General features: G+C 48.9%; 1 protein-coding gene across 2 annotated transcripts in view; it reads left to right on the top strand.

Annotated features, from left to right (window-relative positions):
* Positions 1–776: 776 nt before the first annotated feature.
* ZNF365 (zinc finger protein 365) overlaps positions 777–27,009 on the top strand; it is a 304,942-nt gene continuing 278,709 nt past the window's right edge. For both annotated transcript variants that reach the window (XM_069240909.1, XM_069240908.1), the window contains exon 1: positions 777–909. The gene's annotated coding sequence lies outside the window, so the exon portion shown is untranslated. The remainder of the gene's footprint in view (positions 910–27,009) is intronic.

The raw sequence follows: 27,009 nt of genomic DNA, 5'->3' as shown, positions 1-27,009 counted from the left end.
CACGGCATATGAAATAAACTGCGGTTCGTTTATGGGAAGACCTAGATACAACGACATATTGTGAGAGGACTCAGATTCAAGCATGACAAGTTTCAGGAACTGATCAACATTTTTTAATGGATACTAAATTTGTGCAACAGTACCGCCCTTGCAGCACCAAGACCTATATCAGAAACAAGAACCACACTTGCAGAACCTAATACAAACATGGTACCATTTTAATATTTGTGTATGGGTTAGATGATGAGTGCAAAAAACTGGCATATGGGATAATGGGGAAACACTGATATGTCCAGCTTTTTAATTATAATTGGAAAATGTGTGTATCGAAGGGCAAATGGTATGGATGTTTGCATGGCAGGTGCTGTAGATGAGCAGAAGGAATGACTGGTACATTATAGACATATTTTTTAAGAACTGTCTTGTGAACTGATTGAATTTATGGATTGTTAATTTGAAATCCTATTATGAAAATTCAACATGAGTGTTACTTATTCAAATGTACATTTTAGAGGCTCAAATATAAGCTGCACAGCAGCTACAATTTTTAAAACGATTCTCAGACCTTTAACGTTGATGCGTTTTTGCTTTGCAACAATTACAAAGTAACCTGCAGTATCAATTCTGATCGATTTACCTCTGACAATAAATCTGTTCCCTGCAGCAGTTTCTGTGATAAGTAAAAGAAAACAAACCACCTTCTGCAGAGAAATAAAACTAGCCAATCAGCTGGCAATGCTCAGCGTCCAATGGCGGACTGGCTTGCATCTCAGAACGAGGTACCGGAGAAGCTGGGCTTTGAACTATTCTACTTGGAAATAAAGAATATTGGGTTACAAACACGCGCACTGTTTTACGGCTCTCTTGAAAATAGCCTTCTTCACATCCCGAGCATTTGCAACAAGTCGGGTAAGTGTCTGATACACCATTCTTACTGACAAGAATATCGTGAAACACATTCCAGTTGTTCGGTAATGCATCTTTAAAATGTGAAGAGCAAGTGGGTGAAACAGGTGCTTAGGGAACTGGATTTACATTAGCATTCGGGAAGCCATTCAGGGATGTACAGGTAGTGCGTTGCAATGAAGGTATGACCTGGGTTTAACCAAATAAACATTTTTCGTATTTCTATTATAAATCGGTTTATTTAACACGTGCATATTTTCCCGAGCTGTGCCGAGTGTTGGCAATGAAGCAAAATGAAAACTTATGTAATTCCATCATATGGATAGTATCACTGTGAATTCTCTGTTGGATCGTTTTGTGGTTATGGTTGCGAAACAGTGCAGGCACGAAAGACAGATTACCTAATTTGCATTTTCAGGTTATGTTATTTATTCTAACACATTGGCAGATGTATTCTTACTCATTAATGTTCACAACAGACGCATTTAACTGAACCTGTGATTATGCGTCAGGATGTTGTGGCAGTATTATTTCACTGTGTTGTCATTTCAGCTCTACGCAAAAGTTTCACCTCATTACCTGCTTAATCAGTGGCGGTTGTTGGCAAATCACATTGGAGAGGGGCAAAAAACATACACCAAAAACTACACATACTGTACACAATAATATACACACTAATTTACATATAATCACTTACCTTACCGCTCGATGTTCTGCAATACGTCCTCCTTGTTCTGCAACACCTTCTCGGAGCGCAAAGCCCACAGCCAACTCTCTCACCCAGTCAAGATGCTGTTTTTATGCTGTTAAGCAGCATGAGTAAAGCGCCTTGTTTGACCAGAGCGGGCCGGCACCACACCCCGAGAGGCACCATAGGCCTGTGCCTCCTCTCCAACCTGGTTGTTCAAGACAGCCGGGTTGGAGAGGTTTGAATTTGGCATGTTTGGCGGTAGCAAAGTAGATAGCCAAAACAACTTGGGAAGGAGTGAACAACACCACGACTTGTTTGTTGTGTGAAAAAGGCTGCTTTAATGGAACAGGTGCACCTAACAATTAAACCAACCTTGGCCTTTGCCTCACAAAACTAAAGCCTCACTAGACATGGCAAAACCTATCCAATTTCCTTCCCCCTTCCCTACCCTCCCCCTCCCTATAATCTCGTCCGGACTTCCCTTTAACCCCTCTCGTCTATCTAATGTTCCCCTCCTACCCGCTTCTTCTGATCCTGTCCGTTAATGTCAAGCTCCCTGCCTGTCCGTCTCTAACTAATGCTCCTTACCCCACTATAATACCTGAATTGCCCTGCCATCTCTGTCCTCCGCACAAGTTTTATTACCTGCCATGAAGCTCTCACCGCCACCAGAAAAAGACCCCGACTTTTTCTGCACCCCCAGGCCTCCTTCAGTAACGCTTTCAGCTGCTCCTTCAGCTGCAACAGATATAGCTCCATCCCCATAAATGATAGATGCACACCGTCGTCTCTAAAAAAATCAGCATCTTCAAAGCGCAAATCCAAGTGATCCAAAAATGACAAACCTTTCTCAGTGCAGAAACACTTCATCTCCTTATTCAACTTACGTCTCGCCCTCTCTATAGCCCCCGGTTTCCTGACCCCCCTCCAAGCCCGATGTGGGAGAAAAGCTGTAAGGACAACATGGCAGCCCCTCCACTGCGTCGCAATAACCTGCAAATCCCGCTTCATGGTTTTCATGATATTACGACCCGTTGTAGCCACTAGATCATTTTCCCCTAAATGGATGCACAACACATCAGGGCACTGCCCCCTCCCTGCCGCACTTTGCAAGCGAGGCAATAGTTTGCACCAGCGCATCCCACCTTTTCCAAACCAACGGACCTCATACCGGGCTGGGTCAAAACCTACATTTTTCCCAATAACAGTCCTCCGGGCCTGGCGCTGAGCCCATTTTACGAAGGAATGTCCAACCAACCAAATGAAAATGTATGCCGCCTCAGGACCCAGCACCACACCTGTAAAATAAAAGAAAATGAATACACATATACTTACTCAAATTACGCAAAATATCTTGCTATAGCCAGAACTCCCTCCCTCTCACATAACACTTAAAGCAATCTGGCCTCCACCTCCCCAATGCCATCAGATCCTCCCTGCCCCAACCTTTCTTCCCAGCTTCCGTAGCGACCCGATCCGAAAAGTACCAAACTGCGCCGCATCCAACCCCAAGGACGCCAGTCCTTTGCGCATGACTGCTAACAACTGCAAAGCTGTCACTCTCCTCCCATCGTTGTGCCGAAATACCGCACCACCCCAATCCCGGCTGCCTTCCTCAACTGTCCCCCCCCAAATCCTTGGGCAAATGGACATATCAGGATATCGGCGAAGAAAAACCAGCACACCTACGCCTTTTTGGTCAGTCTTGGAACTCCTAATCTGCAATGCCACTCCACTGCCACTAAGGTGCACCTCGTGCCATTGAATGCCCGGACTTCCTGTCAGACCCAACAATTCCGAGACCCGCAGCACCCCACAAAACAGCCAAGACATTAAAGTCCGGAAAAGTAAATCCTCCCCTGCATTAAAGCAAATCGCTCCCAATACAGCTGACAACCTCTTCAATAAACTCAAAGACAACGGTCGCCTAATGCGACCCCCTGCCCCTTTTCTTTTGCCCACCCTTCTAAGATCCTTTGACCCAACTCCCCCGCCGATGGTGGGTAGCCCCAAAGAAGCTTACCAAAAAATCCCAACGCCTGCTAACTTGCCCGCAATCGTAACCCTGGACTGACCTTTTTCGATCAGAACCATAATGAATTGTATTACATCTTCCACCATGTCCTCCTGTCTTACCCGTCTCCGTGCCCCGGATCATACAAACTCCTCCCAAGCCTTCGCATACTCCCGTCTGGTGGATGGCGCTAATGAATTCAATACCAGCCATAGCATCCTCTCGTGCCTATTCTCCAGAGCTCACCCGGCATAGCTGTCCTGTGCTGGTCCGCGCCCGTGACTAACCCATGGAACCGTTCCCACTGAGAACGAGACAAAGCATCAGCTATGTCATTGTTCACCATTGGCACATGCCGCGCTCTGAAAAAAATGTCATTCTGTGTGCAGCACAAACACCAAAGGAGCTGTAAAACCTGCAGGTCTCGCGCTGATTGCCGATTCACCAACTACACCACTGCCATGTTATCCACCCGAAACGGTACTCGTTTATGCTGTAGTTCACTGCCCCACAGGCACACCCCTGCCACCAGTGGAAAAAGCTCCAAGAACGCTATACTGCATCCCCCATTCTTCCATTCATTCGGCCATTCCTCCGCACACCATCGCCCCTCCCAATATATACCAAACCCAGCTGCATCCGAAAAGATCTGTACATCCCACTCGCAGTCCTGCCAAGCTTTCAAAGGAATTCCATTAAAAGTGTCCCAAAATGTGCTCCACATCCACAAGTCCTCCCGCACACCCACTTTCAACCGCACATGATGATGAGGGAGCGACTACCCTGCCAACGCCAAAGCCAATCTCCTACAAAAGGTCCTCCCCGCTCTCACCACTCGACAGGCAAAATTTAAGTGTCCCAGCAGTACCCGAATGTCATGCACTGTGACCTTACTTTTCCTCAACGTGTCATAAATTCTCTGCATCATGTCAAGCTTCGAGCTGTTCCCGTTACCGTATCCACCTCAATACCCAAACATGATAGCACTGTACATGGCCCCACTGTCTTTTTGGGAGCCAAGGGCACACCAAGGTCTCCCATGATCTCCTCAAACTGTCTCAGCACCACCGCACAACGCGAGCTGCCCGCCGGAGCCGCGAAGAAAAAGTCATCCAAATAATGTGTCACCTGCTTCTGTCCCGCTATCCGCGAGAATATCCATTGCAAAGCAATACTAAAGCATTCAAACAGCACACAAGAGCTGGAGCAACCCGTTGGAAGTGCTTTGTCTACATACCAGGACCCTTGAAGCTGGATCCCCAGCAGCTCAAAATCATCAGGATGGACCGGCAGCAGTTGAAAAGCTGACTTGATGCCTGTCTTTGCCATCAATGCTCCTTGGTCAAGCTGTCCCACCATTTCGATGGCTACATCCACTGATGGGTAGGACACTCTTGCCACGTCATCTGGAATGAAGTCATTGACCGACGACCCCTCCGGCCACGACAGGTGATGGATCAATCGAAATTGCCCATATTCCTTCTTGGGCACGACACCAATTGGAGACACTATGAGGCTCTGCATCGGCCAATCTGAAAAAGGGCCAGCCATGCGACCTTCCTGCACTTCTTGCTCCAACTTTTGCCGCACCACTTCCTCTTTACCTCGCACCGACTGAAGATTCTCCGCCCACCGCCGCTCCTGCGGACCCTCGTATCCCAAATTAAAACCGCATCGAAAACCCCGTATCAGCAAGTCAGTGTCTGTCCGTTTGTCATAGCCCGCTAAGCAAAACGCTAGTCTGTCCAAATTAACAGGAGTAAGCGCTTTTTTCCGCAACCCCTTGTCTAAATCTCTGCCCATCCGTAGCCAGTTGACTGCCCCCCACCACCAACCTGTCCTTGTGCCGCTCCTGAGGTTGAGGCACTTTGTTGCCCTGTACAATGCGTGAGGGGGTAACGGCCAGTGCACTTGGAGCACTCGTGCTGAAATTTACAGTATTCGCAAGAACATATGCCCTTGTTGTAATCCCAGCAGGTGCCGGAGTGCTCTGAACTGGTAGGGCTGGAGCTAGCTGGGCTGGCCCCCCGGGCACCACCCCTTGGGTGGGGCACTCCCGAAAGGGCCGATAGGTGATAGGCAGACCACTGGCCGTGAAAACAGTCTTTCCGAACTTCGCCGGACCCATGGTGTGCTGCCATAAATCAGAATCTATCTCATCCCATTTTACCTCCGGATCCGCGGCCATGCGAGCCCTAAACTCCTCATCATATTGCCGCCATGCATAGCCACCATAGTTGAGCTAGGCCTTACAAATGATGTCTATGTACTTAAGCAAAGCCATGACCCTCTCCGGAAAGCGCTTACAATGGACGCTAGCAAAAATCAAAAAGGCCTCCGTCCAGTTTTCAATCATAACAGGTACCTTGGGCCTCTTAGAAAGCTCCCATTCCTCTTCTTTGGAGCCCTCCTTCGCCCTGACCTGCAGATGAAGCAACTCATAACGTCAATATACTCGCCTTTCCAAATTTTGTCTTTCGTCGCCTGCATCAAATGAGCCCCCAACAGTTTAGCAGTGCCCATGTATGGCAACTTAACCCGCTTGGAGGCCGGCTCCTCCTCTTTTCCCCCTTTCGTAGATTCAGTCATCTGCGTCACCTTTTGCCCGTTGCGAGTCGTCTGCCTGTCTTTCGCAGCGACCACCTTAAGACCGTCCCCATAACTGCTTTTTAAGTCCCCGGTCTAAGTTGCCACTCCCGAGTCTTGCACATACACGCCCTTCAACAAACGCACTGTATCCTCTCTCGCCTCGGTCGCCACTGAAACCATTGAGCTTGTCAACCCCTTACCTGGAGATAATAACGGGTGCCGCTCCTGAGCCGTACGCTTCACCAAACGAGATCCATCTCTCCCCGTCCAGCAGACCGCACCTACAACTGCTTTACACTCTGTAACGACTTATCACATCATTAGCGACCCCCCCCACCCTTACCGCACTCCCACCACTCTTCTTCGTCACTACCTTCCACCAGTTCACCGTCCTCAACGCTACTCCCTTCCGATCCTTCCACCCTCCACACATCCTGCTCATACTCGGCTCCTCTGTCAAGACAACCACATACCGCAGAGCCGTCAGAAAAAAACCCGCTCTCGCCCTCTGTATACCTGATGGGCCCGGACGCTGCTCCCTCTGGGCGGCAGCGCCGGCGGGCGCAAAACCCATACCACCACAGCCTTGCGCTGTCATTTCTGCCTTCCTGCTGATGCTGTCCGGCAGGGTGCCCTGGGCCCCTCCTTCTCTTCCCGCCAGGGTTCCCGAATCGCATCCTGCTCGCCTGGTTCCACGTCGTCAAAATCCAAGACCTCCTGCCAACAAAGGTCCGATGTGCCGGGTTATGAAAAAACCTCTTCAAACACCCCCTCCGATGACCCCCCCATCTCCCCCTGCCTCGTCCCCCTTCGTCTGGTGCCCCCCACATCCCCCCCTCGCCTCCCTGACTGGGCCCCATATACTTGCGTAGGCACCTTAAAGGTCAAACTATCTGGGGGGTCCTCATCATCCTGATGTCACACTTTCCTTCTCCTCCAGTCCCTCTCCATTGTAAAATGGTGGGCCATTTTTTTTAAATTGGCACCTTAGGGTCCTTTTCTTGGGCCTGGGCGCCTCTATCCCTCATCACCTCAACCTCTGCAGGGGCCCAACTGTGCCTGTGTCTTCTGGCACTGTTGAATCCTTCCTGGAATTTTCCTCCACGATCTCCGCCCTCCGCCCTAGCCCCTTCTTGTGACCCTCACCTGCTTCGGCACCTTTTCGTGAGGGCCGGCAGGCTGGACTTTCCTGTTCCCAGACGCTTCGGCCCTTCCCCCTCCCCTAACACTGTCCAGGTGCGCCATGCAGGCCGCGCCCGGCTCATTGCGGAGCACCCCGCCCCGCTCACCAAGTTCATGGCGTGAGCGCTCCGCCCGCCGGGGATTCCCCTGCGGGCCTCCCCACGCCGGCCCCACCTTGATCGCGCCTCCCAGGCCGCGCCCTTCCTTCCAGGCCCACCCTTAACCCGCTGGCTCCTCCTCACCTGGGAAGCCGTCCTGCCGGCGCGCAGTGGCAAACACGCCATAACCGCCGCCGCAACCTCCGCAGATGCTCTGCGCGCCGGGCGCAACGGCCCCAACGCCTCCGGCCACACAAGATCCATTCGCCCGGCCTGCTCCAGGAGAGCCAAAGCTTGTCGGACTTTCTCTTCCACCATCCACCGGAAGGTAAGCCTCAACCCCTACTTTGCCTGGCCTAGAGTTTGGGTAGACTCCCGCACGGAGTAATATATATATATATATTTTTATATATATCACTCGCTGCCTTCCCCTTTTGTGTATTATTATTATAATTTTTTGTATTTGTTTTTATATATAAGCCGCTCCTACGCTACGCGCAACACTAACTGACTAACGCAAAAAACTGCCACCCTGCTAAAGGACGCTCCGGCCACCGGTTCACCTTCCACAAAATGGTGGCTGAGAGCGCGAAATGTCCGCTTATATATATCCCCACCCAACCCACCAAAAGACACCCAGGACGCCCAACCTCGTCACGGGCTGTACCACCCTCCCCAAAGACCCCGGGGGGGGGACTCCTCGTTCCTCCTCCCCCTCCCCCCCAGGACCCCAATTCGGACTTCAAACTTGAGTGGCCACTACTCACTGCTGCAGGTCGTTTACAGCAGTGATGCACTGACCTCCGCCCTGCCCTCGCACTCTAGTTGCTAGCAGAAAGCTTAAAAAATAAAATGGTAGTAAAATCTTTTTTTTACAATTTTATTTTTGACGCTTTCTACACAGCAGTGTGATGGGGGCGTCCCCACTGCCACGGACGAACCGCCAATGTGTTTAATACCTGAATGCAGTAATCAGAAACTAAAAGGCAACCAGTTAACGTTTGCCAAACGTCAACCACTGCGCCGCACCACATGTGACCATTTTTTTAATAACTTTTAACACATTTGCAACAGAACTATTTTCTATTAAAATATGCAACATTTGAAGCCAATGGTGGACTACTTAGCAAGTGTACCTAGATATGTGGAAAACACAGCTGCGGCCGAATTGCATAATTCCATTGGCCACTGCTATATCCCCTCAATAGGAATTCTCATTTCTTTTCTGCATTCAGTGTCACAATCGTCTATTCATGAAGCACATAAATAATCACTGAAGCGTTGCTTTTTATCCTTTGACTTCTGTCCACTCCCACTTAATACAGTAATCCGGAGACCCACCCCAAAAAGGAATTATTACTGGAATCTGGGGACCTCCACTTAGTCATTATTGGAATCCGGGCACCCAGAACTAAGCAATTTTGATCATTTGAATCTCAAAGTAATACGCAGAACCCAAAGAAACAAGCATTCATCAAACAAACACACAAAAGATTAACTGTTTTACTTAATTTACAAACAAATATAAAGCAATCCACATTTTAATATTAATGAGAAGGTTGGAGCTTTTTCAAATTCACTTGAGGCCACCCGTTGTCCATACCAAATTCTGTTTGATGTACTTGCTCTGCTCCCACAAATCAATCTGATGATACTAATAATAATAATTCTTAGCCTCCAATTTCAAATTTCTTCACATTTACAGAATGATTTAAACATTTTAATTTAACATGTTGCTTCTTTATTTTTGTACACTTTATTAATCTGTTAATGTTCAATTTTCTAAGCAGTTGTGGACCCCCAGAGTAGGCGTTGTGAATCCCAAGGGGTCCCTGGTCCACAGGTTAAGAACTACTGCTCTAAAGAACACTGGACACCTTGGTAGCCCTGTCATGTACATTTTCTTAGTACAAGTTATTATGCTTTTTAGTGAACATGTCTTAATATATATTTCTGTTTATATAGAAACAACATCCTTATATACATTTGCTTATTATAATACAAATGCAGATTCATAATTCCAAAGTTTATTTAGAGTTTACATATGTAAGCATACAAAAGCTACATTTTGTAGACTAAAGGCCTCCAAATAAGATGCCCAAAGTTTGGAAGATGGGATACTGGGGCCGGGATAGGTAGTAAATGAAAGTGGGTAGGAACTGATGTAGGTCATGGGTGGGGCGGGGGGTACTCCTCTCCCCAGTACGAGGCTGGTTGTGGGAACTCAACACCTTATAATCAACTGGAGCTATACCACTCCAGGTGATTTCTAATAGTAGTCTAAATGTACACATGTGAAACAAAACATTATTGGATTTCTATGAAAAGGTTTACTTCAACTGCTTAGTTTCCTTCCTTATAGAAGTAAAATAAGTGTGAATGAAGAAATCCTCAAAAATACTAATTCTGAGTAGGAGCAATTGAATTACTGGTTCTGTCAATCCTGCATATCACCTATTGAGAATGCCACAAGACATAATAGAACACGTAAATTGATCATACTAAAATAAGTGCCCAATTTTAACAGGGACAGAGGTACTATTGCATCCTAAGTTTAATCCATGACATTGCCTCGGCAGGAGGGACAAGTTTGGTCATAGTGGGGCATTTGCAGATACCAGCATTGCAGCAGAGATCCCATAAAGCAGATGATGAGTTACACCAATGGATTACATTTTCAGTCTGTCACCATGAGACTACAAATAAATGCCACTTGTTAGATTCCTCCCCCCCTGCTTGGATAAACTTGTATGTACGTCCCCTGTTCTGGCTTGCATGCTAAACAAAGTGCCACAAAATGCCCTGGATTTTCCAGGGCCCGAAAGGATGCATTGTTCAGATGATTCACCTCTCTATGATGTGTGCACCTTTCATTGAGAAAACCCAGAGAACTGATGATAGAGAACTGATTGATGCAAAACCATGGGAGATTTCAGGGGGCTTCAGTCCTTTCAGAGATGGCAGGTTCACTAGCACATGCTTCCTCGTGATTGGCCTGCTTCCCATGATCTAATTCAGGTGTCTAGATAAGGATTGAACCATCATCTGTAAAGTAGTGAAGGTGGTGTCGGCTTTCCTTGTCCAGCTAATCTCTAAATTGAGTGTGAAGTCTTTTTGAACAAGCATTTAGGGCCAGATGTATCATGCATTTTTGCAATCGCACACGGCCCAATCGGGCTGTCTGCGATTGCCAAAATACATTCTGGAATGTATGAATTCCAATTTGCGATTCAGTAACTTATTACCGAATCACAAATTGGAATTGTGACTACATGCCAACTCGGTATTAGGAAGGGGCGTGTCAAGGGCGTCCCTACCTAATACCAAATCACAACGGTATGTAGGAATGTTTCGCAAAATGTGGTCGCAAAACATTCACAAGTAGGTGGTAACCCATTTGCAAACAGGAAGGGGTCCCTACCTTTGTGAATGCCTGCGAAACCATTTTTTAAGAGCAGGCAGTGGTTTTTCAGACCACTGCCTTCTCATTAAAAAATTAAAAGAAAACTTTTCATATTTCTTTTTTAAACGCATTCCATTTTCCTTTAAGGAAAATGGGCTGCATTAAAAAAAAAGATTGCTTTATTTAAAAGCAATCACAGACTTGGTGGTCTGCTGAGCCCAGCAGGCAACTATTCCTGTGATTATAGCCATTCACAAATGCGTCACAAATTGCGACCTACCTCATGAATACTAATGAGGAAGGTCGATTTGCAGGCCATTGAGAATCGCTAAATGAAACTCCTGGAGTTTCATACATTCTAATAGAAATTACTTAAGTGCGATTCGCAGATAATCGCAATTAGGTAATCGCTATTTGGAAAAATGATACATCTGGCCCTTAGTTCTTTATAACAGGTGTGGAAATGAAAATGCACAAACCTAGCCTAAATGAGCAAAAAAGGAAACTGAAGAGTAACATATCTGCAGCCTCTTCCTTTAATTCATGATATCAGTAAAATGTCCTAAAAAACTACTAAAAAAACACTTTATTAACTCACTGGCAAAAACACAAGGACCTATTTATTCACAAACCACATTTGTGTGCAAGTCAGATTTACATGTACAAATGGCTGAATTTACAATGGTAGGTCCTGGACCCTTGGAAGTAGGCCACAGGGTCTTGCTCCAGGGGAACCAACGCATCTTGAGCTCTGGGAGCAGAAACAATGCATCGCCGCTGGTGCATGGGCAAAATCGACACATCACCTCTACTGCGTGGGTTGGAACTGGTGCAACCAGGATCCCATCACTGCTGTACCTTGCATCTAGACACCAGTACATTGCCCTAGGGCGAGCCCTGCAAAACCTTTCTTAGTGCAAGGTCCTCGCACCTCGGTTGACTGCAACCTTGACTCAGACATTTCGCATCACAGCCCCCTGCACTCATTAGAACTGACTCATCACCTCAACTGCACCTTAGCTTTTTGATGTTGATACAGTAGGAACTCACAGTGCAGTTTCACTGCACCTCTGGACCCACACATCGCTGCTGCTGCATGGAAAAAAAGTGATGCATCCCCTCTACTGGGTGGTTTGGAGCTTGCGCATCACTCCATAACCTGGATATAAGGTAGTTTTGGTTTCGGAGGGCCCACCAGGGTCCCTGAAGCTGGCCAGCACTCCATCACCGTTGGCCTGAACTTTTGACTTTGTGCCACTCCGGTGCGACCAGATATCTCCGGTTACCCCTTTTGACTTATGAGTGCTATTTTGCAGTTTATACTTTAAAAATTCATAACTGAAGTTCTGTTTATTGGATTTTTGTTGTTTCTATTTTTCTAGCCTTTTGTGGGATCCTTTTTGTATGGTGTTTCTCCATTCCACTGTTTGAAGTGTTGCACAGATACCTTATACCTTGCCTTCAAGTTAAGCCTGACTGTGCTGTGCCAGCCTACCAGAGGGTGAGCACAGGTTAATTTGGTGGTTTGCTTGTGCCTTAGCCTGACAAGAATTGTAGTTGCTGCTTGACCTTGGCTCACACTCCAGTCAACCAGTAACCCAATTTCTCACACAGTGTTAAATCCTTTTAGCTTTACATGATATTACCACCCAATTGTGTAATATCATGCACCATTAAATCCAATGAAAGGCATGGGCATTCAGAAGTGTAGTTGGCCTTGAAAGTTGAAAAGCACTCTAATTCACATAAGTGTATGAGTATTCAAAAACTCCTTTATAACACTGTATGTAGCTGGCACAGCTTTTCAGACGTCCGGGGTGATTACGAGTGTGGTGGTCTATAGACACATTACATCACATTACAGCCCTGGCGGCCAGAATGCCAGGGAACTTCCAGCTCTGCCAGAATCTTGGAACCCGGCGGTCTGGAGGTGGTGGCTGTCCTAATCCGCCAAGGCAGCGCTGCAAGCAGCGTTGCCCTGGGAATTACGACCCCCTTCTCCGCCAGCGGTTTCATTACGGTACCACCACCATTAAAAGGCTGGCGGAGTGGGGTGAAGAGCCATGGCATGGGCAGGGTCCCTCCTGGCCAGCACCCTCAGACAGTGAACATTGCGAGGGTGCTAGTGCACCCTGCGGGCTACAGCATTGACGCCGGCTCGATTACGAGATCGAGACAATGCTGTAGTCTGTTTCCCACTAGGTCAGCAGGCGGAATAGCTCCGGTGGGGAGGTTGCCGCATAGGCGGAGGCCACCCTATCAGAAGTTTGGAGGACTGAGTTTAGTATTAAGAGCATGAAATTGTGCCCTTATACCTTAACAAAAATATTGTCAGATTGGATGTGGATTTTGTTTTTTTAACTCAAGTGGGCAATATTTTTGTAAACAATATTAGAACACAACATTTTTCGTTTTGCGTTTTGTGTTCCTCAATTATATTATATCCCCTAAATATAGGAGCCATGCATGAATGAAAGTATTTGCATAAAAAAAGAAAAGAAGGTGTTTTGGGTTGTTCATTTTTAAGTTTTCAGTTGATTTGGACCCCAGTTCTAAACTGATGCAACTAAGAAAATCTGAGAGACCTTAGGTCATTATTTTTGTGCAGTGTCATAATTATTTATAATAAATCTTTGAATTATTATTTCCAGATCTTCCAGTGTAAGTGTTCTTGGCGTTTTTGTCCTAGACATTTTAAGATGACATAAGATGGGTCAGTGCAGTAGCCCACTCTAAATACAGTTTGGTAACAGTGGGCCCAATCCACTAACAAATTGGTTCAGCTAGTGAAATTTAGGTCCAGGCATAACAGTATTTAGAAGGGAAAAATGGTTTGCCAAAATCAGGAGTGGTGTGATTTTGCCTTCAAAATGCAACTTTCTTAAATGGAAATAATGCCATTGTGGTAAAATTTATCTTTAAGGAAATTTGCTTTCGGAAGTAGGTTGTGGAAAATCCTGAGTGGGACCACCTGCAAAAACTGGTGAACACCAAAAATGCATAAGTTTGCAAGTAATTATTTTTTCCAGGTAGTTTCCTACCCTAACATAGTTGTGTCTTTAGAATTCCCTACAACTACACGTACGAATGGGCTGAGATGCCACCAAATGTGATAGGGTGTAGGGAGGGAAAGTCCCTCCTTTAAGGGGTAAGTGCATAATCATTGGGGAAACTCAAAGAGAATAATATAGTGCAGGTGCACTTTAAGTTCTTATGTTTGGATGAAAAAATGTGCACTGAATCTTTTGTGTGTCTGTAAGTGAATACACATATAAGTATTATGGGGCATTGTGTAAGTTGCAGATTTACATTAGGACTCCTGGAACATTTTGGGGGTCATTATGACCCTGGCGGAAGGCGGAGAACCAGCGGTAAGACGGCCAACAGGCTGGCGGTCTTACTTGGTGGAATTATGACCATGGCGGTTACCGCCATGGTCATCCGCCGCTTCTCCGTTCCGCCCACCAGGGCGGAGACGACCGCTGGGCTGGAGACCTGGGTCTCCAGCCCGGCGGCCGTCACTATACCGCCGGCGGTATTTTGACCCGGCTTACCGCCGTGGATTTCCAGCGGTTTGAACCGCCATGAAATCCATGTCGGTAAGCACTATCAGTGCCAGGGAATTCCTTCCCTGGCACTGATAGGGGTCTCCCCCACCCCCACCCGACTCCCTCCACTACCCCCCCCCACCACCCCTGCCACCCCCCAAAGGTGGCAGGGCCCCCCTCCCCACCCCGACCCCCAACATCACATCACCCATACCCACATGACACGCACACAGGCACCACCTACACACTTACACTTACTCGCACACACGCCGACATACATGCCTACATCCACACACACAGTCAGACATGCACACCCACATTCAAACATACACGCACACATCCATACAGATATACCCACAGACATACACGCACTCATTCCCATACACATAACACCCCCGCAAGCATACACGCACTCACACACCCCCTCTACATACACACATGCACACCCCCATGCACCCACACAACACACAACACCCCCCTCCCCTCACGGACGATCGACTTACCTGGTCCGACGATCCTCCGGGAGGGGACGGGAGCCATGTGGGCAGCTCCGCCGACACCACACCGCCAACAGAACACCGCCACAGCGAATCACAGGATGTGATTCGCTGGACGGTGTTCTGTTGGCGTGGCGGTGGAGCAACCTCCACTTTCCCGCCTCCCGCCAGTATGGCTGTTGGCGGCTCTCCGTCCGTAAAAGGACGGAGAGCTGCCAACGGTCATAATAGGCCAAGCGGCAAACTGCCAACACTGGCGGTCTTCCGCACGGCGGTCCCTCAGCGGTCTTTAAAAAAGACAGCTGAGGTCAAAATGACCCCCTAAGTGCCAGATTAATACATTTTAGACTTTCATCCCAGATAGTTTAACTAATTTACTGCATAGTATTTATGTAATTGATTTTCAGTCTTGGAATTAAAAGCAAAAATACCTGTGGTGAAATACACTTGTGGTTTGCCATTACATTTTTGCAAATTAGAAGATGAGTTTCAGCAGCCTGTTTCTTACATTATCCTACATGTTTTATAGGTAAACCTACATTTATCAAATACAAATTCAGTGAAGAGTAAAACTGACAAATAACCCAGGCCCTCCTAGCATTTCAATCAACATGTTTTCTTAGCCTCCAACCCTTTTTCTTGAATGAACTTTGACATGGAGTTTAATCATGCTACAAAGAAAGGATTAATAATTGCTTTACAGCAAATACAGGTTCTGTGCTGCAGCATACTTTTTGGCTAATGGCAATGGTGTGTACATTCTGGGGCTTAGTAGTAGGACAAGGGCAATGGAGGCACTGTTAGGCAATAAATGGCAAGATTCTGTGCATCGCTACTACATGTAAATATTGAGAATAGGAGTTAATTTTATATTTTTTTTTATTTTCTTTGTGGACGGATTTGACAAATTATATAATAAACCTAATACAATTTGAAGTCCAAAACAAATAAGAACTTAAAAAAATTAGTTTTTTCTTTTCATAAATTATGTGTATTTTGTGTAACATGAGATCTGGCTGTAGGTACAGAATTAGTTTGTTGTATATATCTTTAAACATACTAAAAAAAACTAAATTAAAACCAAAACAAGTTAAAAAATTTGCCTTATAAAAAATGAAAACATCTTTTAAAATCTGTGTTAATATTTGCAAATTCTCTTCAGTGTTCTGAAAGGGTAAACTCTTGAATTGTGTTCCTTGCCATCCTACATCTAATGGAAAATGCTGCAAAATAAATCAGTGTCATTAGGAATCAAGGTCTTCGTGTAGTTTCCCTCCCACCATAATGTTTTGCTTGTATATGGTGAAATATTAATGGTAAGGCAAGAGGCGCCAATTATGGTTGATTTTTACTGTCTTTCAATAATTGTTATGAGACATCTGATAGCTGACACTAGTTTCAAAGATAATTTTGTTTCTTAAGAGCTACAATCAAAATAAAGATACAAACAAAAAATCGAAATTGACTCAAGTCAACAAATAAAATAACACATAAATGTTTATATCACCATCCACAGTGAAATATTTGTAAAAATATCAACTATCATTAAGAAAGCATATTGTTATTCTTCCTTTTTAAATTAAGTTTATAGTACATATGCCCTCATTACAACCCTGGCGGTCGATGATAAAGCGGCGTAATACCGCCAAAAGGCTGGCGGTAAAAAAAATGGAAACACGACCATTGCGGAAACCACCAACACAGACAGCCTATTTAACACTCCGACCGCCACGAAGGTAGAAACAAACACCGCGGCGGTAACCGCCAACAGACAGGTGGAAGACAGTGTACCGCCCACACTATTACAAGGCACCAATCCACCAGCTTTTCCAGGGAGGTACCAACGCCATCAAAAGCACGGTGGAAACAGTCTTTGGAACGGAAACCACTCACCTCACGACACCCACCGAGGAACCAGGACGCCATGGAGCCCGAGTTACAGGTCCTGCCCATGTTGGTTTACCTCCTCATCTACCAGGAACATGAAAGAAGGCGGCGACGACAACGGTGAGTACTGCACCTAGCACACAGGGGAGGGGGGGAAGAGAGAGAGACACACACACACACAACACCACCCACCCCCCACCCACAACAACATACACACACACACATCCAATAACATCACAGATACACCCCGTCACCCCAAGACCACAAGGACCAAATGAAATGAGTTTAACAAGTGTAATAATCAAACATTCAGATAGGCCAAGATAACTTTAAATCATCAGTATATGCAAATATTTACAGCAAGTACACAAGTCCTTATACTGTCCCATTAATTGTCCATGGACCAGTGGTCCCAAAAAGCATGGGCGAAGCCCACACATGACCTGCCACAAAACGTAGAGAAAAATGCAGGGGCATCAGGTCGAAAAAAAAACACAGGCACCTCAGGGGGAAGGGGGGGGCACCTCAGCCAGATGATGGGACGACACCACTGCAACTTGAGGGGGCTCTATGCCCACTGCTTGGTCCTTGGGAGTACAGAGCCACAGTCTCTCAAGTGGGTGTTTTGCCCACTGCTTGGTCCTGGGGAGTACAAAGCCACAGTCTCTCAAGTGGGTGGTTTGCCCACTGCTTGGTCCTGGGGAGTACAAAGCCACAGTCTCTCAAGTGGGTGGTTTGCCCACTGCTTGGTCCTGGGGGGAGTACAAAGCCACAGTCTCTCAAGTGAGTGGTTTGCCCACTGCTTGGTCCTGGAGAGTACAAAGCCACAGTCTCTCAAGTGGGTGGTTTGCCCACTGCTTGGTCCTGGGGGGAGTACAAAGCCACAGTCTCTCAAGTGGGAGCTTTGCCCACTGCTTGGTCCTGAGGAGTACAAATCCACAGTCTCTCAAGTGGGTGGTTTGCCCACTGCCTGGTCCTGGGGAGTACAAAGCCACAGTCTCTCAAGTGGGTGGTTTGCCCACTGCCTGGTCCTGGGGAGTACAAAGCCACAGTCTCTCAAGTGGGTGGTTTGCCCACTGCTTGGTCCTGGGGAGTGCAAAGCCACAGTCTCTCTAGCGGATGCTGTTCTCCACTGGTCTGGAGGGGGCATGGCGCCCAGAGTGCTTTATCCTGCCAAGGACTGGGGTAGTGGATGCTGTTCTCCACTGGTTCTGGAGGGGGCATGGTGCCCAGTGATGCTGCACCAGCGGTGTGGCAGTTCCCATTCCCTCACATGGGAGTCTGAGCCACGAGATTTACCGGTAACAGGTAGCATGATACTCCATGGAGGCAGAGCCACACTCCTCCTTGAGACGACTAAGGCTGCAAACTGCTGGTAGTGCCAGTGCTGGTGCCTCATGTAGTGTGTGCAGGGTCCAGGACGTCTCCTGCAGCCTCGGAAGCCTGCCCACTGGGGATACTGCTGATGTCCGCTGTAGTGGCATTGGCTGGGTATGTCGCGGGGCAGGTGGCGGTGGTGCAGGTGTCTGCACTTGTGGAGGGAGACACCAGGCAGTCTCCTACAGCCTCGGAAGTGTGCCCACTGAGGATGATGTTGGTGACTGTAGTAGAGGCAGCAGATGTGCAGGTGGCGGTGCAGGTGACGTTGGCGGGCATTGTGGCGGTGCCCACCGCCTTATAGGTTGCTGGTCTGTCTTGCAAAAGGGGTGACACCAGTCCCTCACCCGGAGGCTCCGTGCCCTGAGCTGACTTCCATTTGCTGTTGTGTCCCTTCCCCACCTTGGAAGTTGCTGCTGGGACCTTGGGACTGTCCTCTTTGGTTCTGGAAGAGGCCTTGCTGGGTGGTTGGTGCGGCCTTTCGCTTCGGCATGCTGGCCCCTTCTTTACCTTGGCAGGTGGTGGAATAGGGCGGTCCTTGGCCACACTAGGTGGCACACTGGCAGACCTGTTGGGTGCCCCCTTCGATGTTTCTGGTCTTGCAGGGACCACACAGGACAAGGATTTGGTGGCTGAGGTGCTGGGATGGGATCTAGACATCCTGGCCCTAGGGGAAGGATGGGGGAGGAGGTGTAGGGAAGAGGTCAAAGTTAGCTAGGAAAAGGTTTTTAGATACACTGGTACGGAAAGATGGAGGGGGTTTGGGAGTGGAGGAAGAGGTAGTGGTTGTAGGAGGTGTACGTCTGCTGAGTTTGGGTGAAGGTGCATTGGCTGGAGGCTGTTGTGAGGTGGATGGCTGTTGAGTGATGTGTACTTTGGGAGGAGGGCTCACAGACACACTGGGAGAGGACACAGGGGACGTGTGCATGGTAGTGGGGGTGGTGATTGCACGTGAGCGGTGTGTGGTGATGGGCGTGCTGGTGATGGAGGTAGTGGCTGAGGATGTAGTGCATGCAGGTGTGAGTGGAGACAAGACTGGGAGGGAGGTGGACGACGTGGAGGAGGGGGACACAGTGGAGGCAGTGGATGTTGTTGTGTCTGCATGGTTATGGTGCTTGTGTGAGTGCCTGTGGGATGTGTGGTGCTTATGTTTGCCTGAGCCACTTTTGTGTGTTGATGTGTGCGCATGGTGGTCTGATAGTGTGCTTGGGATAGGCTGAGGTAGAGGGGATTGGGTCGGGTAGTGGATGTTGGAGGGGGGAAGCTGGACACAGGGACAATTGCTGCCATCAGTGCTGAGGCCAGAGCCTGAAATGCTCTCTATTGGGCCGCCACGCCAGAATGAATGCCCTCCAGGTATGCATTTGTTTGCTGTAAATGCCTCTCGACACCCTGGATGGCATTCAAAATGGTTGACTGCCCAACAGTGAGGGATCTCAGGAGGTCAATAGTCTCCTCACTGAGGGCAGCAGGGTTGACTGGGGCAGGGGCTGAGGTGCCTGGGGCGAAGGAGATGCCCACCCTCCTGGGTGAGTGGGCACGGGAAATACACCGAGGGGCTGCTGGGAGGGCGGTGCTGGTAGGGGGGGTGGCTGCTGTACCTGTTGTTGCGGTGGGCATAGATGTGCCCACCACCGCAAGGGAGCTCCCATCATAGGAGAAGTTGCTGTCGCTGGTGTCCCCTCCTGTCCCCGTCATGGAGCTCCCCTCGCCCTCTGACCCACTGGTGCCTTCAAACTCCGTACATTCACCCTCCTGGGCCATGTGGGATGCAGCTCCCTCCTGCTCCGGTGCCACTGCTCCTCCGCCAAATGATGCTAATGCACACAAGGACAGGGTGGCAAAACAAAAAGGGGGGGAAAGACAGAGGACACACATGGTCAATGCCAGCAACACCACTACCGTTGGCAGACACAACACACAGGGAGCAGCCCTATGCACTAGGCCATGCACTAACAGTTCTTAGGAAAATCACCTGCCCATGGGGGACTATGCCTAACCCCATTTGCTGCACACCTGGAACCCACAGGAGCCTGACTAGTTGTAGATGGCCACTACCACTATTGGGGTTGGAGTGCCACAGAGCCTGCCTAACAAGGGACCTACCCTACCAAGTTCGCCCTGGCCTAGGGGAAGCCACAGCCCACATCCCCCAGCCAGACACCCCGTAAAGCGCGCAGAGTCAGCTCAATGAGACTGTACTCACCCCCTTGTGGCTGCTGTGATGCCCTCAAGCGCCCATCCAACTCCGGATATGCCACTGCCAGGATCCGGAACATCAGGGGGGTCATGGTGCGACGGGCACCCCTTCCACATTGGGAGGCCATCCCCAGCTGGGCCTCCGCCGTCTTCTTGCTCCAGTGGCGCAGGTCCTCCCATCTCTTGCGGCAGTGGGTGCTCCGTCTATGATAGACCCCCAGGGTCCGCACTTCCTTGGCGATGGCACACCAAATACCCTTCTTCTGGTGGGCGCTGACCTACAGGAAAGGTAAAGTAAGAAATTAACTTACTTCCCCGTCCAGTTCTTCTTACTCATTGGCCACAACTTCCCACCCATGCCCTAAAACACAAACACTGACACTGACACACATGCAGGCCACAGCCCCCCCCCACATGTATCTTCCATCCAGGCCACCCCATACATTCATGTCCCATCCATCATGCTCACAGTGTACTCACCTGATTGTCTGGAGGACCGTAGAGTAGCGTGTACGGGGGGAGGACCCCATCCACCAGTTTGTCCCACTCCCCGTGGTGAAGGCAGGGGCTCTTTCCCCAGACACTGTAGCCATTGTCTCTTCCAGACTCAGGTCACAGCTGCACTTGCAGTGTAGGTCCTCTCCTGTTGAAGGTCAGATATCAAGTGAGTGCACAGATAGAAAATGGCGGTCACGTTCGCAGCGGTGCGTACTGTAGGAAAGTACCATCTTGCCTGGCATGTTAACCCAATTTTTTACTTATATGTCAGTTTGTTTTTGCCTGTGTCACTGGGATCCTGCTAGCCAGGACCCCAGTGCTCATAATTGTGGCTTGTATGTGTTCCCTGAGTGGTGCCTAACTGTATCACTGAGGCTCTGCTAACCAGAACCTCAGTGTTTATGCTCTCTCTGCTTTTAAAATTGTCACTGCAGGCTAGTGACTATTTTCTCCAATTCTTATTGGCATACTGGAACACCCTTATAATTCCCTAGTATATGGTACCTAGGTACCCAGGGTATTGGGGTTCCAGGAGATCCTTATGGGCTGCAGCATTTCTTTTGCCACCCATATGGAGCTGAGACAATTCTTACACAGGACTGCCACTGCAGCCTGAGTGAAATAACATCCAGGTTATTTCACAGCCATTTTACACAACACTTAAGTAACTTATAAGTCACCAATATGTCTAATCCTCACTTGGTGAAGGTTAGGTGCAAAGTTACTAAGTGTGAGGGCACCCTGGCACTAGCCAAGGTGCCCCCACATTGTTCAGGGCAATTTCCCCGGACTTTGTGAGTGCGGGGACACCATTACACGCGTGAACTACATATAGGTCAATACCTATGTGTAGCTTCACAATGGCAACTCCGAACATGGCCATGTAACATGTCTAAGATCATGGAATTGTCCCCCCAAGCCAAATCTGGTATTGGGGTACCAATCCCATGCATCCCCGGGGCTCCAGCATGGAACCCGGGTACTGCCAAACTAGCTCTCTGGGGTTTTCTCTGCAGCTACTGCCGCTGCCAACCCTCAGACAGGTTTCTTCCCTCCTGGGGTCTGGGCAGCCCAATCCCGGAAGGCAGAACAAAGGATTTCCTCTGAGAGAGATTGTTACAGCCTCTCCCTTTGGAAATAGGTGTTAAGGGTTGGGGAGGAGTAGTCTCCCCCAGCCTCTGGAAATGGTTTGAAGGGCACAGATGGTGCCCTCCTTGCATAAGACAGTCTAAACGGGTTCAGGGAGCCCCCAGCCCCTGCTCTGGCGCGAAACTGGACAAAGGAAAGGGGAGTGACCACTCCCCTGTCCATCACCACCCCAGGGGTGGTGCCCAGAGCTCCTCGAGTGTGTCCCAGACCTCTGCCATCTTGAATTCAGAGGTGTGAGGGCACAATGGAGACCTCTGAGTGGCCAGTGCCAGCAGGTGACGTCAGAGACCCCTCCTGATAGGCTCTTACCTGGTTAGGTAGCCAGTCCTCTTCTGAGGGCTATTTAGGGTTTCTCCTGTGGGTTTCTCTTGAGATAACGAATGCAAGAGCTCACCAGAGTTCCTCTGCACTTCTCTCTTCAACTTCTGCCAAGGATCGACTGCTGACTGCTCCAGGACGCCTGCAAAACCTCAACAAAGTAGCAAGAAGACTACCAGCAACATTGTAGCTCCTAATCCTGCCGGCTTTATCGACTGTTTCCTGGTGGTACATGCTCTGAGGGCTGTCTGCCTTCACCCTGCACTGGAAGCCAAGAAGAAATCTCCTGTGGGTCGACGGAATCTTCCCCCGCTAATGCAGGCACCAAACTTCTGCATCACCGGTCCTCTGGGTCCCCTCTCATCTTGACGAGAGTGGTCCATGGAACACAGGAGCTGGATCCAAGTGACCCCGACAGTCCAGTGGTCCTGGAGGTAAGTCCTTGCCTCCCCACGTCAGACAGTAATCCTGTGTACTGCATGATCTTCAGCTGCTGGGGCTTCTGTGCACTTTTGCAAGACTTCCTTCGTGCACAGCACAGCCCAGGTCCCCAGCACTCCGTCCTGTATTGCCCAACTCGCTGAGTTGACCTCTGGCTTCGTGGGACCCTCTTTTGTTGTGTTGGGATGAACGCCGTGCTCAGATTTCTTGAACGCCTGTTCAAGTGCTTCTCTGGGTGCTGCCTGCTTCTGCGTGGGCTCTCTGTGTTGCTGAGCACCCCCTCTGTCTTCTCCTCCAAGGGGCGACCTCCTGGTCCTTCCTGGGCCCTGGCAGCACCAATAATTTACAATAAGGCTTGTTTGTGGTCTTTCTGCATGGAAACAACTCTGCATTCTCCAGCACGCCGTGGGACATCTTCTGACCAAAGGAGAAGTTCCTGGTACCTTCCGTTGTTGCAGAATCTTCGGCTTCTTCCACCCGGAGGCAACCCTTTTGCACCTTCATCCGGGGTGTAGTGGGCTCCTGCCCCCCTTGGACACTTGCGTGACTCTTGGACTTGGTCCCCTTCCTTTGCAGGTCCTCATGTCCAGGAATCCGTCTTCAGTGCTTTGCAGTGAGTTGTTGCCTTTGCAGAATCCCCTATCTCGACTTGACTGTCTTTCTGTGGTAATAGGGTAACTTTACTCCTACTTTTCAGGGTCTTGGGATGGGGCATCTTGGACACCCTTAGTGTTTTCTTACTCTCCCAGCGACCCTCTTCATACTACACTAGGCCTGGGGTCCATTTGTGGTTCTCATTCCCCTTTTGGAGTATATGGTTTGTGTTGCCCCTAGGCCTATTGTCTCCTATTTATTCTATTGTGTTCTACAGTGTTTGCACTACTTTTCTAAGTGTTTTACTTACCTGATTTTGGTTTGTGTGTATATTTTGTGTATTTTACTTACCTCCTAATGGAGTATATCATCTGAGATACTTTTGGCATATTGTCACTAAAATAAAGTACCTTTATTTTTAGTAACTTGAGTATTGTGTTTCCTATTATATAGTGCTATATGATATAAGTGGTATGGTAGGAGCTTTGCATGTCTCCTAGTTCAGCCTAAGCTGCTCTGCTATAGCTACCTCTATCAGCCTAAGCTGCTAGAACTAATCTACGAAAAAGGGATAACTGGACCTGGCCCAAGGTGTAAATACCATCAGATACCCACTATAAGTCATGCTAGCCTCCTACACGTACCGTCACTGCCGGCGTACATCGTCATTGGCTCCTGGAACCCATAGGGACAATAATAACTAATGTTGAATTGCGCTGCGGTCTTCGACCGCCTACTGCGACACTGCACAACGCCAGCGCAGTTACCTAATTTCCCCTTGTCCCTCCTTCCAGGTCAGGCAGCCGCCATTTCAGGGGGGCACATGGCAGGGCACCTAACTGCGTCACAGCACATTTGAGGAGGAATACGGACAGACAGCGCCACACACCGATTAAATCACAATAGTGCAAAACACCCTTGTGCAACCTATGTGGTATATGACCCTCAGCTCACCATTCTCCTTCATAGGGCACAACCGCTGGGGCAGATGATGAGATGGCGTCATCCTCCGGTGTACAGACCCCTGGTGGACCTGTCGACAATGGAAGACAGACACATCATTATCACCTACAGACTTGATTGTGCCACAATCCATGAACTGTGTGCCCAGTTGGAGCCTGACCTGATGTCAGCTATCCGCCATCCCACAGGAATCCCCCCTCTAGTGCAGGTCCTGTCAGTGCTCCATTTCCTGGCCAGTGGTTCCTTTCAAACAACAGAGGCCATGGCATCAGGGATGTCTTAGCCAATGCTCTCCATCGTGTTGACCAGAGTGTTGTCTGCCCTGCTGAAACAGATGCGCAGCTACATCGTGTCCCCACAGGGGGAGGATTTGCCCACAGTGAAAGGTGACTTCTGCGCCCTGGGACATATCCCCAACATCATTGGTGCCATTGATGGTACACATGTGGCATTTGTCCCACCCCGCAGAAATGAACAGGTGTACAGAAACCGTAAAAGCTACCATTCAATGGATGTTCAGATGGTGTGTTTGGCAGACCAGTACATCTCACATGTGAATGCCAAGTATCCTGGCTCTGTGCATGACGCTTACATTTTGAGGAATAGCAGCATCCCTTATGTGATGGGCCAACTCCAGAGGCACCGTGTGTGGCTAATAGGTGAGCCCAAGGTCCCCACACAGTTTGAATAGGTGTCTGGGTATGGGAGAGTCCCTAAGGGTTTTTGTATGTCTAACAGATACCCCTTGATAATTGCAGGTGACTCTGGTTACCCCAACCTGTCATGGCTACTGACCCCAGTGAGGAATCCCAGGACATGGGCAGAGGAACGCTACAATGAGGCACATGGGCGAACCAGGAGGATTATAGAGCGGACTTTCGGCCTCCTGAAGGCCAGATTCCGGTGCCTCCATCTAACAGGTGGCTTCCTATACTACTCACGAAGAAGGTGTGCCAGATAATCATGGCATGCTGTATGTTGCACAACCTGGCTTTGCGACGCCAGGTGCCTTTTCTGCAGGAGGATGGGCCTGGTGTTGGTCTTGTGGCAGCTGTGGAGCCTGTGGACAGTGAAGAAGAGGAGGCAGAAGAAGAAGATATTGATAACCGAAACAACATAATCATGCAATACTTCCAGTGAGACACAGGTAAGAGACTGCCACTGCTCCTCTCATATCAGACTACTGTAGGACATTGTATAAGTCTGCCTTTTTACCTCTGTGTATAGACCCTGACAGTTCACTTTGCCTTTCCTTTTCACAGATCTGGGTACCACATTCTGCCTTATGCTATGTTCATTGCTGCTCAACAACTGTCATACTTTGGTATGTGCAAATGAACATTGACATTGATATTTGTCAGAGAGGTTGTAATAACACATTTGTGAAAGTACAGACTGACTCCAGATTATTTTGTGATTCAAGGGTGTTTATTTCAGTGCTAATACGTGGAGGGGGATGTGCAATGGGCTGGGGTGATGGTGGAGGAATATCCATGGTAGAGTCCAGTCTCTTTGTATCACAGGTGTTTGTCCAAGAGGGCATAGGAAGTGGAGCAATGGCAGTTCAAGGTGGTCAGGGTGACATAGTGGGACAGAAGGGTGACAATCAGGAGAGTCCTATTCTGCCAGCACACCTGCAATGGTGACCAGGGTGGTGTTAATGGACTTAAAGTCCTCCCTGATCCCCAGGTACTGTTCCTCCTGCAGCTGCTGGGTCTCCTGAAACTTGGCCAGTACCGTGCCCATGGTCTCCTGGGAATGGTGGTATGCTCCCATGATGTTGGAGGGGGCCTCGTGGAGAGTGGGTTCCCTTGGCCTGTCCTCCCCCTGTCGCACAGTAGTCCTCCCAGCTTCTCTGCTGTCCTGTGCCTCTGTCCCCTGAACCGTGTGCCCACTGCCACTGACCCCAGGTCTCTGATCGTCCTGTGTTTGTGGGGTTGCCTGGGGTCCCTGTAGTGGTGGACACACTGCTGATTGACTTGTCCTGGGGACAGTGGCATGGGCCCGCTGGGTGGGTGCTGTGGTGGGTTTTCCTGAGGGGGGTGCTCAGTGGTAGTTTGGGACTGTGGCAGGGGAACCGACTGTCCAGAGGTCCCTGATGGGCTGGGCTTGTCATCTTGATCCAGGCGTGCAGAGCTGCTGTCGTCACTGTGGGCTTCTTCTGTGGGGGGACTGGATATGGCTGGCACCTCCTGTCCGGTGATGTTTGGGTAGGGGTCCTGTTGGTGTGTAAATGCATAGTTATTGTATCTGTGTGTGCCATCTTGTGCAATGGGTGAGTTTCCCTCTACTCCTGTGCTTGCATTATTGCCTTCGCCCTTGTATGAGTTTGTGATTTTGTGTCCTGGGTGAGTCTCTCTACTGGACATGCTTTGGTGATGGGTGTCCATGCGGGTCTGCAATGGGTGTCCATGCATTGTTGTCACATGCAGGGCTTGGTATTGGGATGTGTGGGTTGTGATAGTGGGGTATATGTGAGGTGTTGGGATGATGGGTGTGAGGGTAGGGGTAGGAGTTTGTGATGGCATGCAGGTAGGGTGGGGGATATAATAGTAAAGATTTGACTTTCCAGAGTCCAGTCCTCCAGCTACTCCTGCAAGGCCCTCAGGATGCATGATCACCAAGACTTGCTCCTCCCATGTTGTTAGTTGTGGG

This window comes from Pleurodeles waltl, chromosome 6 (genome assembly GCF_031143425.1).
Source record: "Pleurodeles waltl isolate 20211129_DDA chromosome 6, aPleWal1.hap1.20221129, whole genome shotgun sequence".
Classification (NCBI taxonomy): domain Eukaryota; kingdom Metazoa; phylum Chordata; class Amphibia; order Caudata; family Salamandridae; genus Pleurodeles; species Pleurodeles waltl.
The sequence above is the reverse complement of the archived record's forward strand: the minus strand, read 5'-3'. Positions and strand labels throughout refer to the sequence as shown.